Genomic DNA, 11,345 nt, shown 5'->3' with positions numbered 1-11,345 from the left:
TATGCTCACTGCTCCTCACTCCCAACCAGAGCCTGCTCCTCTTCACCCTTCTCCTCTGTCCCAACGTACAGCCCCCTCCTATTCCCGGTGCCCCTCAATCCCAACCCACGGCTCCCTCCTTCCCTCCAGCAGCAGGTGCTTCAGACCCCCTCAGGAAGATTTTCTTGCAAGGTTTCGTGTATGAGTCTGCATGTGAATTTTACAGTATGTTGGAAATAGGTTGGGTTGCTTGCCGAAATGATCACTGGTGGCTGGTGTTGGATTCCCAGTCTCCATGTTATTGGGGCAGGAGAAACAAAGGGTTGTTATCCTTGATGTGTGAATCAAGGACTCAACCCTGGCTGTAAACTAAATGAGCTGCCCACAGATTCTGGCAGCCACAATGAGCATTTGGTGCGAGAGCCCAGACCTGTCCCTGTCCCAGAGGGAGGGGGTCACCTGCAAGGGGCTTGGACCACTGACCTATCAGCTCTTAACTCCCAAACAATCAGTAACTCTATTATCAGTGCCAGTGAGTGTAATTTAAATCATAAGAAAAACCACACTGGGCTAGACCAAAGGTCCATCTAGCTCTGAAACTTGTCTTCTGACAGTAGCCAATACCAGGTGCTCTAAAAGGATCTGAACAAGGCACCACTGGGAGTTGAACCCAGGATCTCCTGCTTACAAAACAGGTACTTTAACCAGCTAAACCATGGTGCCTGCTTGTGATTAAGGTAGAGTGTCTGCTCACACCTGCCTCTTTGCATCCCCACCTGAGCCTGACAAGCTTTGCTTGTGTTTGGATTCTGCAAAGCAGAGGAGCAGGTGACATTTTCCTTGCAAGCTCTGTCTGTGTGTGTGTGTGTGTGTGTGTGTGTGTGAGAATCTTTGGCCAGGTCTGCACTACAAAGTTATTTCAGCAGAATTATATTGCTCAGATGTGTGAAAAACAAACTATGCTTCCTCAGTTAGCAGCTTGTGGCTGGTGCACACACTGCAATGCCACGTCTGGCGACAAAACTGCCCTGTTTTGCTGACAAAATAAAACCACTTCGATGAGCGGTCTAGAGCTTTTTGCAGCAAACTTAAAGTGAGAGTGTCAATGTAGACGCTGCTGTTCATTATATCACCATAACTGGCCTCCTCCAGTATCCCACAATACCCTCTGTGAACTCGCCTGCCCTGCATTCCTGCTACAGAGCCATGGGCCCCTCCCCTTTCATCGCTCTGGGAACTTCTGAGCCTGCTGCTCTGCTGCAGCAGCCAGGAGCAAATCACTGCGGTGGATGCTGCTCTCTCCTGCCCTGCGAACACAGAGCAGGGTAGCAGGAACTTCCTTACATGGGGGGGCCACTAGCATCCGAACTGTGACACCCCCAGGACACCCCTTCCCTAGCGGAGGCTCTTACCTTCTAAACAGGGACGTCTGTTTTCTAGTAAAATCACTAAAAGGGAAGGAGAAAACTCGAAAGAGGTTCCTCCTGGCGCTCATGTCCGTGAACCCGAATACTCTCTCAGTCCTCAAAGAGAGACCTGGAGAAGGAGACTTGCTGAAGCAAAGCCACAGGGTCTCTGAGGTTTCCCTGGCCCCTCGCCCCTGTCCTGCCTGGCTGATGTCAGCATCTCTCTGTGAGGTCACCACCTCCCCACCACCTTGGACCAATAGTCTGAGGTCCTGCAAAAGGCCTTTGTGATGTCACTGCCTGTCACGGACTCACAGATCGTGCCCACTCTTGGCCCCGTGCGGTCCGTGGGGGGTGCCCCTTTCAGTGCAACAGCCCTTCTCGGGGGTCCACTCTCTCTCGGGGTCAGGCCCCTCCACCTCCTGGAGCCGCACCTCTCTGAGCCTTAGCACGTCTGTCTCTCGCCGTGGGCCCCTCAGGGAGTCCACGCGCTCTGGACCCCCTGGGCCTCCTCACCCCCGAAGGGGTTGATGCCCCCTGTTCTCTAGACCGGAGTGACTCTCAGCCAGCATAAAACAGGAGGGTTTATTGAGCATTGAACACAGCACAGGAAACTCTCAGGGCCTCAGGCCTGGCCTCCCTCAGCCCAGCACATCCCAGTCCCCCTGCAGCCAGGTGGGCTCTGCCTGCTTCCCCTCGCCCCGAGTCCCCCTGCTCCCCAGCTGGGCCTCCGATATCCCGGGCCCCAAGCCCCACCTCTGTCCATTGTCTTTTCTCCAGGTAAACAGGGTTGCCTGGGCCTCCTCCCCTCTCTGCCCTCCTCTGGCTGGAACAGGTTGGTCACGGGGTCCTCTCCCCGCAGCCCATTGTCCTCTCACTGGCCAGAACTGGCTGTGACTCCTGAGCTGGGTCTCCAGGTCACCAGGTCACCAGTCGCTGGAGTCTCCATCCTTCAGGCCATCAGCCGGGGTCCCAAGTCCCTCTCCGATCCTCTGTAACAACAAACTCCCTCTCCCCTCACCTCGTTAAACCAGTAACACCTGGGGACACTGAGTCCCACTCCCTGTGCATGCAAACCACTGGAAAACACAGAAAACCCTAAGAAAATCCCCCACTTCGTCACAGAGCCCAGCACACCTCTCCTCCTCTGGGCACCTGGAGCAGAGGCGGCTGGTGCTGACAGCTCCAAGGGAAGGCTTAAAAGCCACAGAGCAACTGAGGTCAGGGCCAGAGGAGGGCAGGACCATGCCTATGTGTGGCCTTCAGACAGGCACAAAAACACCCAGCCAGGCTGCTCCCTGCCATGCCAAACCCCACTGAAGGCCACCCACAGACCAGCATGTGGGGAGGCTGCTGATGCTCTGTGGCCATTATCGAAGACGGTAGGAAAGCAGGGCCAGCCCCCATGGTGGCGCCTCTTACTGTTCCCACTCAAGGTGCTCACTTTGGCAGTGGGGCAGGAGATTTTACCCCAAGAGGCTTTTCCCCAGCTGGCGACAAGCAGAGAAACACCCAGGCTCCATGTAGCAACCCCCCTCCAGCACAGGGACAGGTGCACATTTGGAAGAGGGAAACTGCTCCACACTCTAGCCCGGGCAGCCGCCCATTTTCTTTGGCAAGTCAGGAAGGGCAAAGGCGAGACTGGAAGCACCTGGGGCTCATGCCCCAGCCTTTGTGATGCCCAACCCCCAACTCCTTCCTGGGGCTCTAGCTGAAGCCAGAGCATTGGCCTGAGCAGCCAAGAAGAGGTTCTAGCCCTGAAGGACGTTCAGCCCAAAGGTAAAACTGCACAAGCACAACCACGAAGGGACTCGACCCCTCAATTGCCTGATCCGGAGTCAGACGCCTTATCCGTTAGGCCACATGGTCACACAGAAAAAGGCCCTCCAGGCACTTCTTTGGAAAAGGCCGACACTGACGCATCCGACGAAGGGGGGATTCACCCACGAAAGCTCATGCTCCAATACGTCTGTTAGTCTGTGAGGTGCCACACGACTCTTGGCTGCTTTTGCAGACACTGTGTTTCTCAGGTCAGCTACTGAGTGGGGCCGAGACTCTCTGGGCACAAGAAGTCGAGTTCCCAGTGAGATGTGAGACTTAATTCTCTGGAGCCAGGTGCAGGGCTTTGGCAGGGAGGCTCAGGCATGGGGGATTGAGGTGCAGCGGATGGACCGGCTGTCTAGGTGCAGAGATTTAGTCGCACTGAGGAGGAGGAGGAGGAATCCTGCTGACAGGCAGTGGCCAGGGCCGGTGCAACCACTAAGTGAACTAGTTAGCCGCCCAGGGTGCCAAGTGGCTGGGGGCAGGGCCGGCTTTAGGCCAATTCCACCAATTCCCCCGAATCGGGCCCCGCGCCTAAGAGGGCCCCGCGCCCAGTGAGAATCCTTTCCCTGGCTAGAGTCGCCTTTTAAATTTTTACTCACCTGGCGGCGCTCCGGGTCTTTGTCGGCACTTTGGCGCTGAGTCCTTCGCTTGCTCTGGGTCTTCGGCGGTGGGTCCTTCAGTGCCACCGAACACACCTGGAACGAGTGAAGGACCCGCCGCTGAAGTGCTGCTGAAGAGTCGGAGCACCGCCCAGTGAGTACAAGCCCCATGTGGTATTTTTACATTTTTTTTAATAGTCATTCCTGCCGAGGCCCCGTCGAAACTGTTCGAATTGGGCCCCGCACTTCCTAAAGCCGGCCCTGGTTGGGGGGCGCTGAGAAGCGCACTCAGGGGAGGCGGGGGAGTGGAGGTGAGCTGGGGCAGGTGGCTGGGGGAGGTGCGGGGGGAGGGCTGCCCGCAGCAAGTAACGGGGGGTGTGTGTGTGCAGGTGAACCGCTCTCTGTCCCAGCTCACCTCTGCTCCGTCTTCTCCCCGAGCACACCGCCCCCACTCTGATTCTCCTCCCCTCCCAGGCTTGCCGCACTAAACAGCTGATTGGCACCGCAAGCCTGGGAGGCGGGAGAAGTGGAGCGGTGCCGGCGAGCTCAGGGGAGAAGGCGGAGCGGAGATGAGCTGGGGTGGGGAGCTGCTGCAGGGGGGGCTGCCCGGCTCTTCCCCATGGCCCCCGCCCCGCCCCCCTCCCTGCACTCCCTGCATGGTAAGTGGAGTGACCCAGCCCCAGCCTGGTCCACTCCCCTGGCTCCCAGCCACGCCGCCGGCGAGTGTTGTGGGGCGGTTCCCCCCTCCCCCCAAGCTTGGGAGCCAGGGGAGCAGAGCAGGCTGGGGCCCCAGGCCTCCATGGGGGGAAGCAGAAGGGGGCTGGTCCCAGGCCATCGTGGGACATGGGGGGCCGGCTAATTCCTGCGGGAAGTGGAGTGACCCAGCCCCAGCCTGCTCTGCTCCCCTGGCTCCCAGGCTTGTGTTGGTGTTGGCTGGATTTGTGCGGGTGTTTGTGTATATTAGCAATTGTGTGTGTGTGGCTGGATTCATGCATGTGTTTGTGTATGTTTGCAATTGTGTGTGTGTGTGCATGCTCTGCTGCCCTCTGCTGGCGCAACAACCGTTTCTCTGTATGTCACAGCCCCCATACTGTCGACCCCGGTGGTGATTTCCCCATCTTACAAGGGCTGGCTGGCCTGACCCTTCTCCCCTCTGCAGAGTGTGGCAGGGGCTGCAGCTCACCCCCTGTGGGGCAGGAGTGCCAAGGTGTGGGGTGCTGGGCTCCAATGCACCTGGAGAGCAGCTTAGGTGAGGTGGGGCAGGGCGTGTGGTGTCCGTTCTGCGTTGCCTGGTGCTGTGCCACTGTACAATCCCCAGCCACACCACACAGCGCATCCCGAGAGGGGGTAGGGGGCCAAGCAGATGATCCAGCATGAGGGGATCATTCTCATTGGTAGCTGTCCAGTGGCAGTGAGTTTCACAGGCCTCGGCACATGCTGTGTGGGGCAGGAGGTCCTTGTATTTGCAGCAGTGGGAGTGAACTGTGTGCAGTTGTGTCTCTGAGCATGATTGTGAATATTATGGTTGGGGGGGTGATTGTGAGTACGGCTGGGGGTGTGATTGTTTCTTTCTTTGGGGGTTGGGCTAGCATGTCCCTCTGGGTGTGTTGTGTGTGTGTGTGTCTGTCTGTCTGTCTGTCAGTGTCACTTGCTGCAGGATACAAAATCCTGCAAAGCCATTTCCAAATCATTCATGAAAACATTGACTAGTACCGGACCCCGGACCGATCCCTGCCGGACCCACTAGGTGCACCCTCTCCGTTGGACAGCCAGACATGGAGACGGGCTCTTGGAGTCTGGGCTTTCAACCAGCTCTGCACCCACATTACATTGATTGCATCTAGACCGCATTTCCCTCGTTTGCTCGTGAGAATGTCCTACGGGACTGTGTCAAAAGCCTTAGTAACACTGAGCTAGATCCCATCTCCTGTTTACCCACCTCCACTAGGCCCGGAACCCTGCCGAAGAAGGAAAGCGGATTGGTTTGGAATGATTTGTTCTTGACAAATCCATGCTCACTCGTCCTAAGAACCAAAGTGTCCTGTAGGTGCTGCTGACAAAGTGATTGTTTAAGAATGTATTCCAGGATCGCTCCAGCTGTGGAAGTGAGGCTAGCTAGTCTGTAAGTCCCAGGGGTCTCTTTGTTCCCCTTTTAAAGATAGGTCCTGTCTTGTTCAAGGATGGGAAGATGTTCTTTTTCAGGGATCTCAGATGAGAACTGGGGCACAGCACCTGGTTTGTTAAAGCCACAAAAACAGAGGTAGGACCTGTTCTCTCCTGCTGGCAAAGAACCCCAGGTACCTAAGAGACAGGGACTCACATCCCTGAATGGGCTTTAAAAAAGGCAGTGGTTAAAAAGTTTGGCTCTGACCATTTCTTGTTTCCGCAGACTTTAGCAAACTTGTTTAGCAAACTTTACAATTCCTTGGTGCTAAACACCGAGAAACTCCCCTTTCTCCTTCACAGAGGGCTTTAACGCCCCTTATCTCACTCAGGCTCACGACCGCCCAGAGTTTGAGAATTGTCCCTGTTCCCATTGGACAGATGGGGAGGAGCCTGAGGTGCAGAGAAGGGAAGTGACCTACCCAAGGGCCTACACAGCAAGGTGGTGGCAGAGTCAGAAAGAGACGTCACCTGTCCTGATTCCTGTTCTAACAAACAGCAAACCCCCCCAGCGGCAGGGATAGAGCCCAGGAATCGAGATGGTGGGGAAATTTAACTGAAACCATTTCTGTCAGAAAATCCCATTCAGACTAAACCAGTTTGTTTCTCGAACTCAAAACAAGTGGGATGAAAGTTCTTTGCACAAATATTTTGTTGCCAAACAAAAGCATCTCCTGTTTGTCACAGTGTGTTAAATGGTCTCATCGCACACAAGAGACACTTAGATCACAAACATGAGATAAGATGCTTCAGTCAGTCTAAGCTAAGTAGTTGCTGCTCTTAACAATTTCAAAATAAAAAAAATACAAATCAAATAGACTATTTCAGCTATTTTATTATGTCACAATCTGATCAGAGTAAACGTGATAGGACACCTCATATTATGCACTACTCCTAGTGACACTCTCCAATGGATCCCCATCCTCCACTCACCATGAGGTAGGTAGCAGCAGATCATTATTATCCCTACTTGAAAGAGGGAGAAGCTAAGGCTGAGAAAGGAGAATTGACTTGGCTTAGGTCACACAGCCAGCCAGTGGCAGAGTTGGGAATAGGACCCAAGAGCCCTGATTTTCAAACTAACCATCGGATCTTGAATTTCAGACATTGAATGACCTGAATAAAGTGCTCTCACATGAGCTCCAGACCAACAACAGTGCACAGTAATTATTCAGTAAGTATTTGAGGAGAACTGCAAGGTTAGAGAGAATCATGAACTGCTCAGAGACCATTAATGCAGAGAAGCAGCAAAATTCATCAAACATATGACTGGTTCTGACTTATTTACTTGGTCTTAAAAGAGAACAAGGACCTGAGTCTCCTCCCTGTCAATAACCCCCTGCTCAGCCAATCAGGGTAGAGACTGAGGACGGGAGGCTGAGGGTTCTCACCAGAGAGCCAAAAGGATGGCCCAGGTCACCGGTGGGGATCACTGCCCGAGCACTATTTCAGCCCCACATTTTTGGGTGGACCTCCCACAGTGGGAGCTGCCGAGCACTCCCCCGCAACACACATACACACACACATACACACACACACCCCTCCTGGTGTTGGGAGGGGAACAGGAGAAAGGACAAAAGAAGCAAGGGATGAAGAGAAAGGAGGACGGGATGGATGGAGGAAAAGGTAAAACAAAAAGGACAAACCCCAATGTCCCCAGTGATTCTAAGGGACAAAATCCCAGGTGCGGAATAAAATTCGGCCTCCTTAGCTCGTGTTTTCCATGCCTAGAATTCAACTGTCACCAGATGGATCAGACTGAACAGGTTTCAAATCTCGAGGAGGCTCTTACCTTCTAAACAGGGACGGCTGTTTTCTAGTAAAATCAGGAAAAGGGAAGGAGAAAACTCGAAAGAGGATCCTCCTGGCACTCATGTACGTGAACCCGAATGCTCTCTCAGTCCTCAGAGAGAGACCTGGAGAAGGAGACTTGCTGAAGCAAAGCCACAGGGTCTCTGAGGTTTCCCTGGCCCCTCGCCCCTGTCCTGCCTGGCTGATGTCAGCATCTCTCTGTGAGGTCACCACCTCCCCACCACCTTTGACCAATAGTCTGAGGTCCTGCAAAAGGCCTTTGTGATGTCACTGCCACACCCCTCCCTTGCTGGGCTAATGTCCTGCCCCTGCCCAGGCACTGTGGAGGTTTGAGCTACTCCCTGTGGATCACCCCATTCAAGGAGCATTCGTTCTAGGCAACAAGCCGGTAGTTTTGGATCATCTGCAAATTTTGTCAGCTCACTTTTTAGCAGACTATTTATGAATATGTTGACTAGTCCTGGTCCCAGTACAGACACCACTAGTTACCTGTTTCCATCCTGAAAACTGACCATTTAGTCCTACCCTTTGTTTCTTGTCTTTTAACCAGTTATTGATCCACGTGAGGAATTTCCGGAGGTGAAAGTAAGCCGGTATGTTCCGGTATGGGTTACCGGCAAGAGCCGGTACGCTGTGCCAGCCCGGCCCGGCTTCCCCAGGCTGGTGATTTCAAGGGTCCAGGGCTCCCTGCTGCGGCCGAAGCCCTGGGCCCTTTAAATCACCTCCCGAGCCCCCCTGCCGGAGCCCCGGGGAGCAAATCACTGCCGTGGATGCTGCTCTCTCCCGCTCTGCCAACACAGAGCCGGGGTGGCAGAAGCTTCCTTACAGTGGGGGGGGGGCACCATTGTCCAAACTGTGGCACCCCCATGACACCCCTTCCCTAAGGACCCCCACTCACACCACCTCTCCCCCCAAGGCCACACCCACAGACGCCTCTTCCCCAAGACTGCACCCTCCCCCCCCCCATCATTTCTCCTAACAGCCAGTAAAGAGTGGTGGGGCCATGGTGCTCTAAACCCCCTGTTCCAGCACCCCTGACACAGAGCTGAGCAGGCAGCAGTGTGTGTGTGTGTGTGTGAGACAGAGAGTGCTGTGCTGAGCTGAGCCAGTGAGAGAAGGGGGCTGATGTCGGGGCTGTCCCCTGCCTCAGGACTGGTCGCTTCCAGCAGCTGTCTGAACTTAGAGACAGTGTGCGACACACTCACTCTTCCGCAACGCACACACTGTCTCTCCCCACCACGCACATTGCAGTTGAAAAGCAGCTGGCAATCTAGTAGGATGCCCATGGACCAATGGGCATCCTACTAGAAGAAACCTGATAGAAACCTGATAGGATAGAAACCTGCATCATGCGATGCAGCCCGTGAGGCATTGCAAACATTTCCCAAAGCACCCTGCAGCCAGCTACCCACAATGCACTGCTCTCTGTGGCAATCCAAGAGATGCTAGCATGGATGTGCTCTGGTGACACAGGGTGGACATGCAACAGCTGTTCAATTAAAACACTTTAACTAAAGCCACATTATTCTTTCATGTAGACATAGCTTAAGAGTGAAACAAGACCCAGCTCCACTGAAACTAAAGAACCACAACATCCTCTGTAGTTGGCAGGATTTGTTGCCCTCCCCTAGACTCTCTACAATTTGTTTCTGTAGTGGGGGGGGCGTGAAAACTGGACGCAATGCTCCAGATGTGGCCTCACCAGTGCTGAATAGAGGGGAATAATCACTTCCCTCCATCTGCTGGCAACGCTCCTACTAATCCAGCCCAATATGACCAGTTACCCATATTGAATGCAGGCACAGCAATATCTGATACATTGGTTGCTGTCCATTCAGGAGGTTATTTCCCACCTATTCATAAATAATGAAGCTGCTCTAAGCGGAGGGGAGAGAACTGTCCCATCCGTGCAGTTAACCCATCTCCCCGAGAGGTGGTAGCTATGTCAGTGGGGGGAAGCTATGCTGGTGGGTGTGCAAGCTGTGGTGTCTACATGTGTATATAAAGTTTAATCAAACCCCATTTTTAAAACCCCTGTGGTCTGGGAATAGAAAAGGAGCTCTCTGAGGCAGAGCCCGTCCTTCAAAATCCTTAAGATTATGGACTTGGCTGTGTAAATGTCACGGGGGTATAGCTCAGGGGTAGAGTGTTTGACTGCAGATCAAGTGGTTCTTGGTTCAAATCCAAGTGCCCCCTTACAAAGTTGTTCTTTCAGTTTCTATTTCAGGAGCTCCACTAAATAGGGATCCCTGAAATGAATGGACACACTCAATGTTTTCCTGTGCAAATGCATAAAAACCTAGCAAACATGTCCCCAGCTGAAATCAGTTCCAATCCTCTAAGTGTCTAGGTTTGTTTTCATCAATGAAACACAGGCACATGAAGACACATTTGCAGGTCCTTGGCCTCCATGGGCTACAATGTGCAGAAGAACAAGAACCACATCCACGTGGGAGGCATGGACTAGTCTGTATTACATTTAGTAAGTAAGTTGCCATTGGGACTGAAAACTCTCCTGGGGGTGGACAGGAATCTCTTAGAAAAATAAAATAACCAAGATTTACCAAACTCCCTGTTACACATTCAAACCTCTCTTTGTGCACATGGCATCAATTGGGGCTCTAATAAATGTCAACCTTCCTTTAACACAGATCATTGTTCCTTGTAACTTTCAGACGCATTCGAATAGCAGCTGTTTACAGGTCATGTGCTGCTAGTTCATGAGCAGCAGCAGAGTCTCTGTATGTTTACCAACGGTAGAGCTCATTATGTCTGCCTCTAAGTAAGTGCAGAGTTATTTCAATGGCTCCTACACTGACATCTGCTGCCCCTTCTGGCTGGTTAATTGCACTATTTGGAACCTGCTCCTAAAATTACACCCTTCCTGGGAGTGAGTCAAAACTGCCGGAAGGAAACCCCATTGGGTTTCAAGTGCAGTACAAGCAGGGAGGTGAGGGGCAAGCAGAGGGGTCTCAGAGGTTCTCCTAGGGAGCAGGGTTGGGAGGCTAGTAGTCATGCCTGTGGGGTTCTATTCCTGGCTGTGGGAGGAAAGGGGTGTCTAGTAGATTAGAGGTGGGGGCCTAGAAATCAAACAAAAAAAACATCTCCCTTTTCAGCTTCAATGCTCATTGAACAAGAACATGGCTTCTCATCACTTTGGTTTCAGAGGAGCAGCTGTGTTAGTCTGTATCCTCAAAAAGAACAGGAGTACGTGTGGCACCTTAGAGACTAACACATTTCTTAGGTTCTGTTGCCATCATGTGGCCATTTCATTTCACTTCTTATTGTTAAAAGGTTTGGGTACTTTGCACAGAAACATCATTTCCTTGGGAGAGATGGAGAAGTGGAAGCCGCATTGATTTAATCCTCTGAAAATTAGATAAGGATTAAAATATTCCCCAGACAGCTCAGTCCCAACCGTTCTCCCTCACTGCTGCCAGTGAAGCTCAGTTCTGTCCCATGGCCCCAAGAACTCCTGGGTGCAAGTCCTGGGCCTGATGTGAAGTAAGAAAAAAAAGATACTGGAGGTACCCTATCTCCTAGAACTGGAAGAGACCAATGA

General features: G+C 52.9%; 2 non-coding genes across 2 annotated transcripts; one reads left to right on the top strand and one right to left on the bottom strand.

Annotated features, from left to right (window-relative positions):
* Window positions 1–628: 628 nt before the first annotated feature.
* On the bottom strand, window positions 629–702 carry TRNAT-UGU. The gene has a single exon. It is a non-coding gene; the product is annotated as a tRNA-Thr (tRNA).
* A 9,205-nt stretch (window positions 703–9,907) lies between these two features.
* Window positions 9,908–9,979, top strand: TRNAC-GCA. Its single transcript has one exon. It is a non-coding gene; the product is annotated as a tRNA-Cys (tRNA).
* The last annotated feature ends 1,366 nt before the right edge of the window (window positions 9,980–11,345 follow it).

This window comes from Mauremys reevesii, linkage group 23 (genome assembly GCF_016161935.1).
Source record: "Mauremys reevesii isolate NIE-2019 linkage group 23, ASM1616193v1, whole genome shotgun sequence".
Classification (NCBI taxonomy): domain Eukaryota; kingdom Metazoa; phylum Chordata; order Testudines; family Geoemydidae; genus Mauremys; species Mauremys reevesii.
The sequence above is the reverse complement of the archived record's forward strand: the minus strand, read 5'-3'. Positions and strand labels throughout refer to the sequence as shown.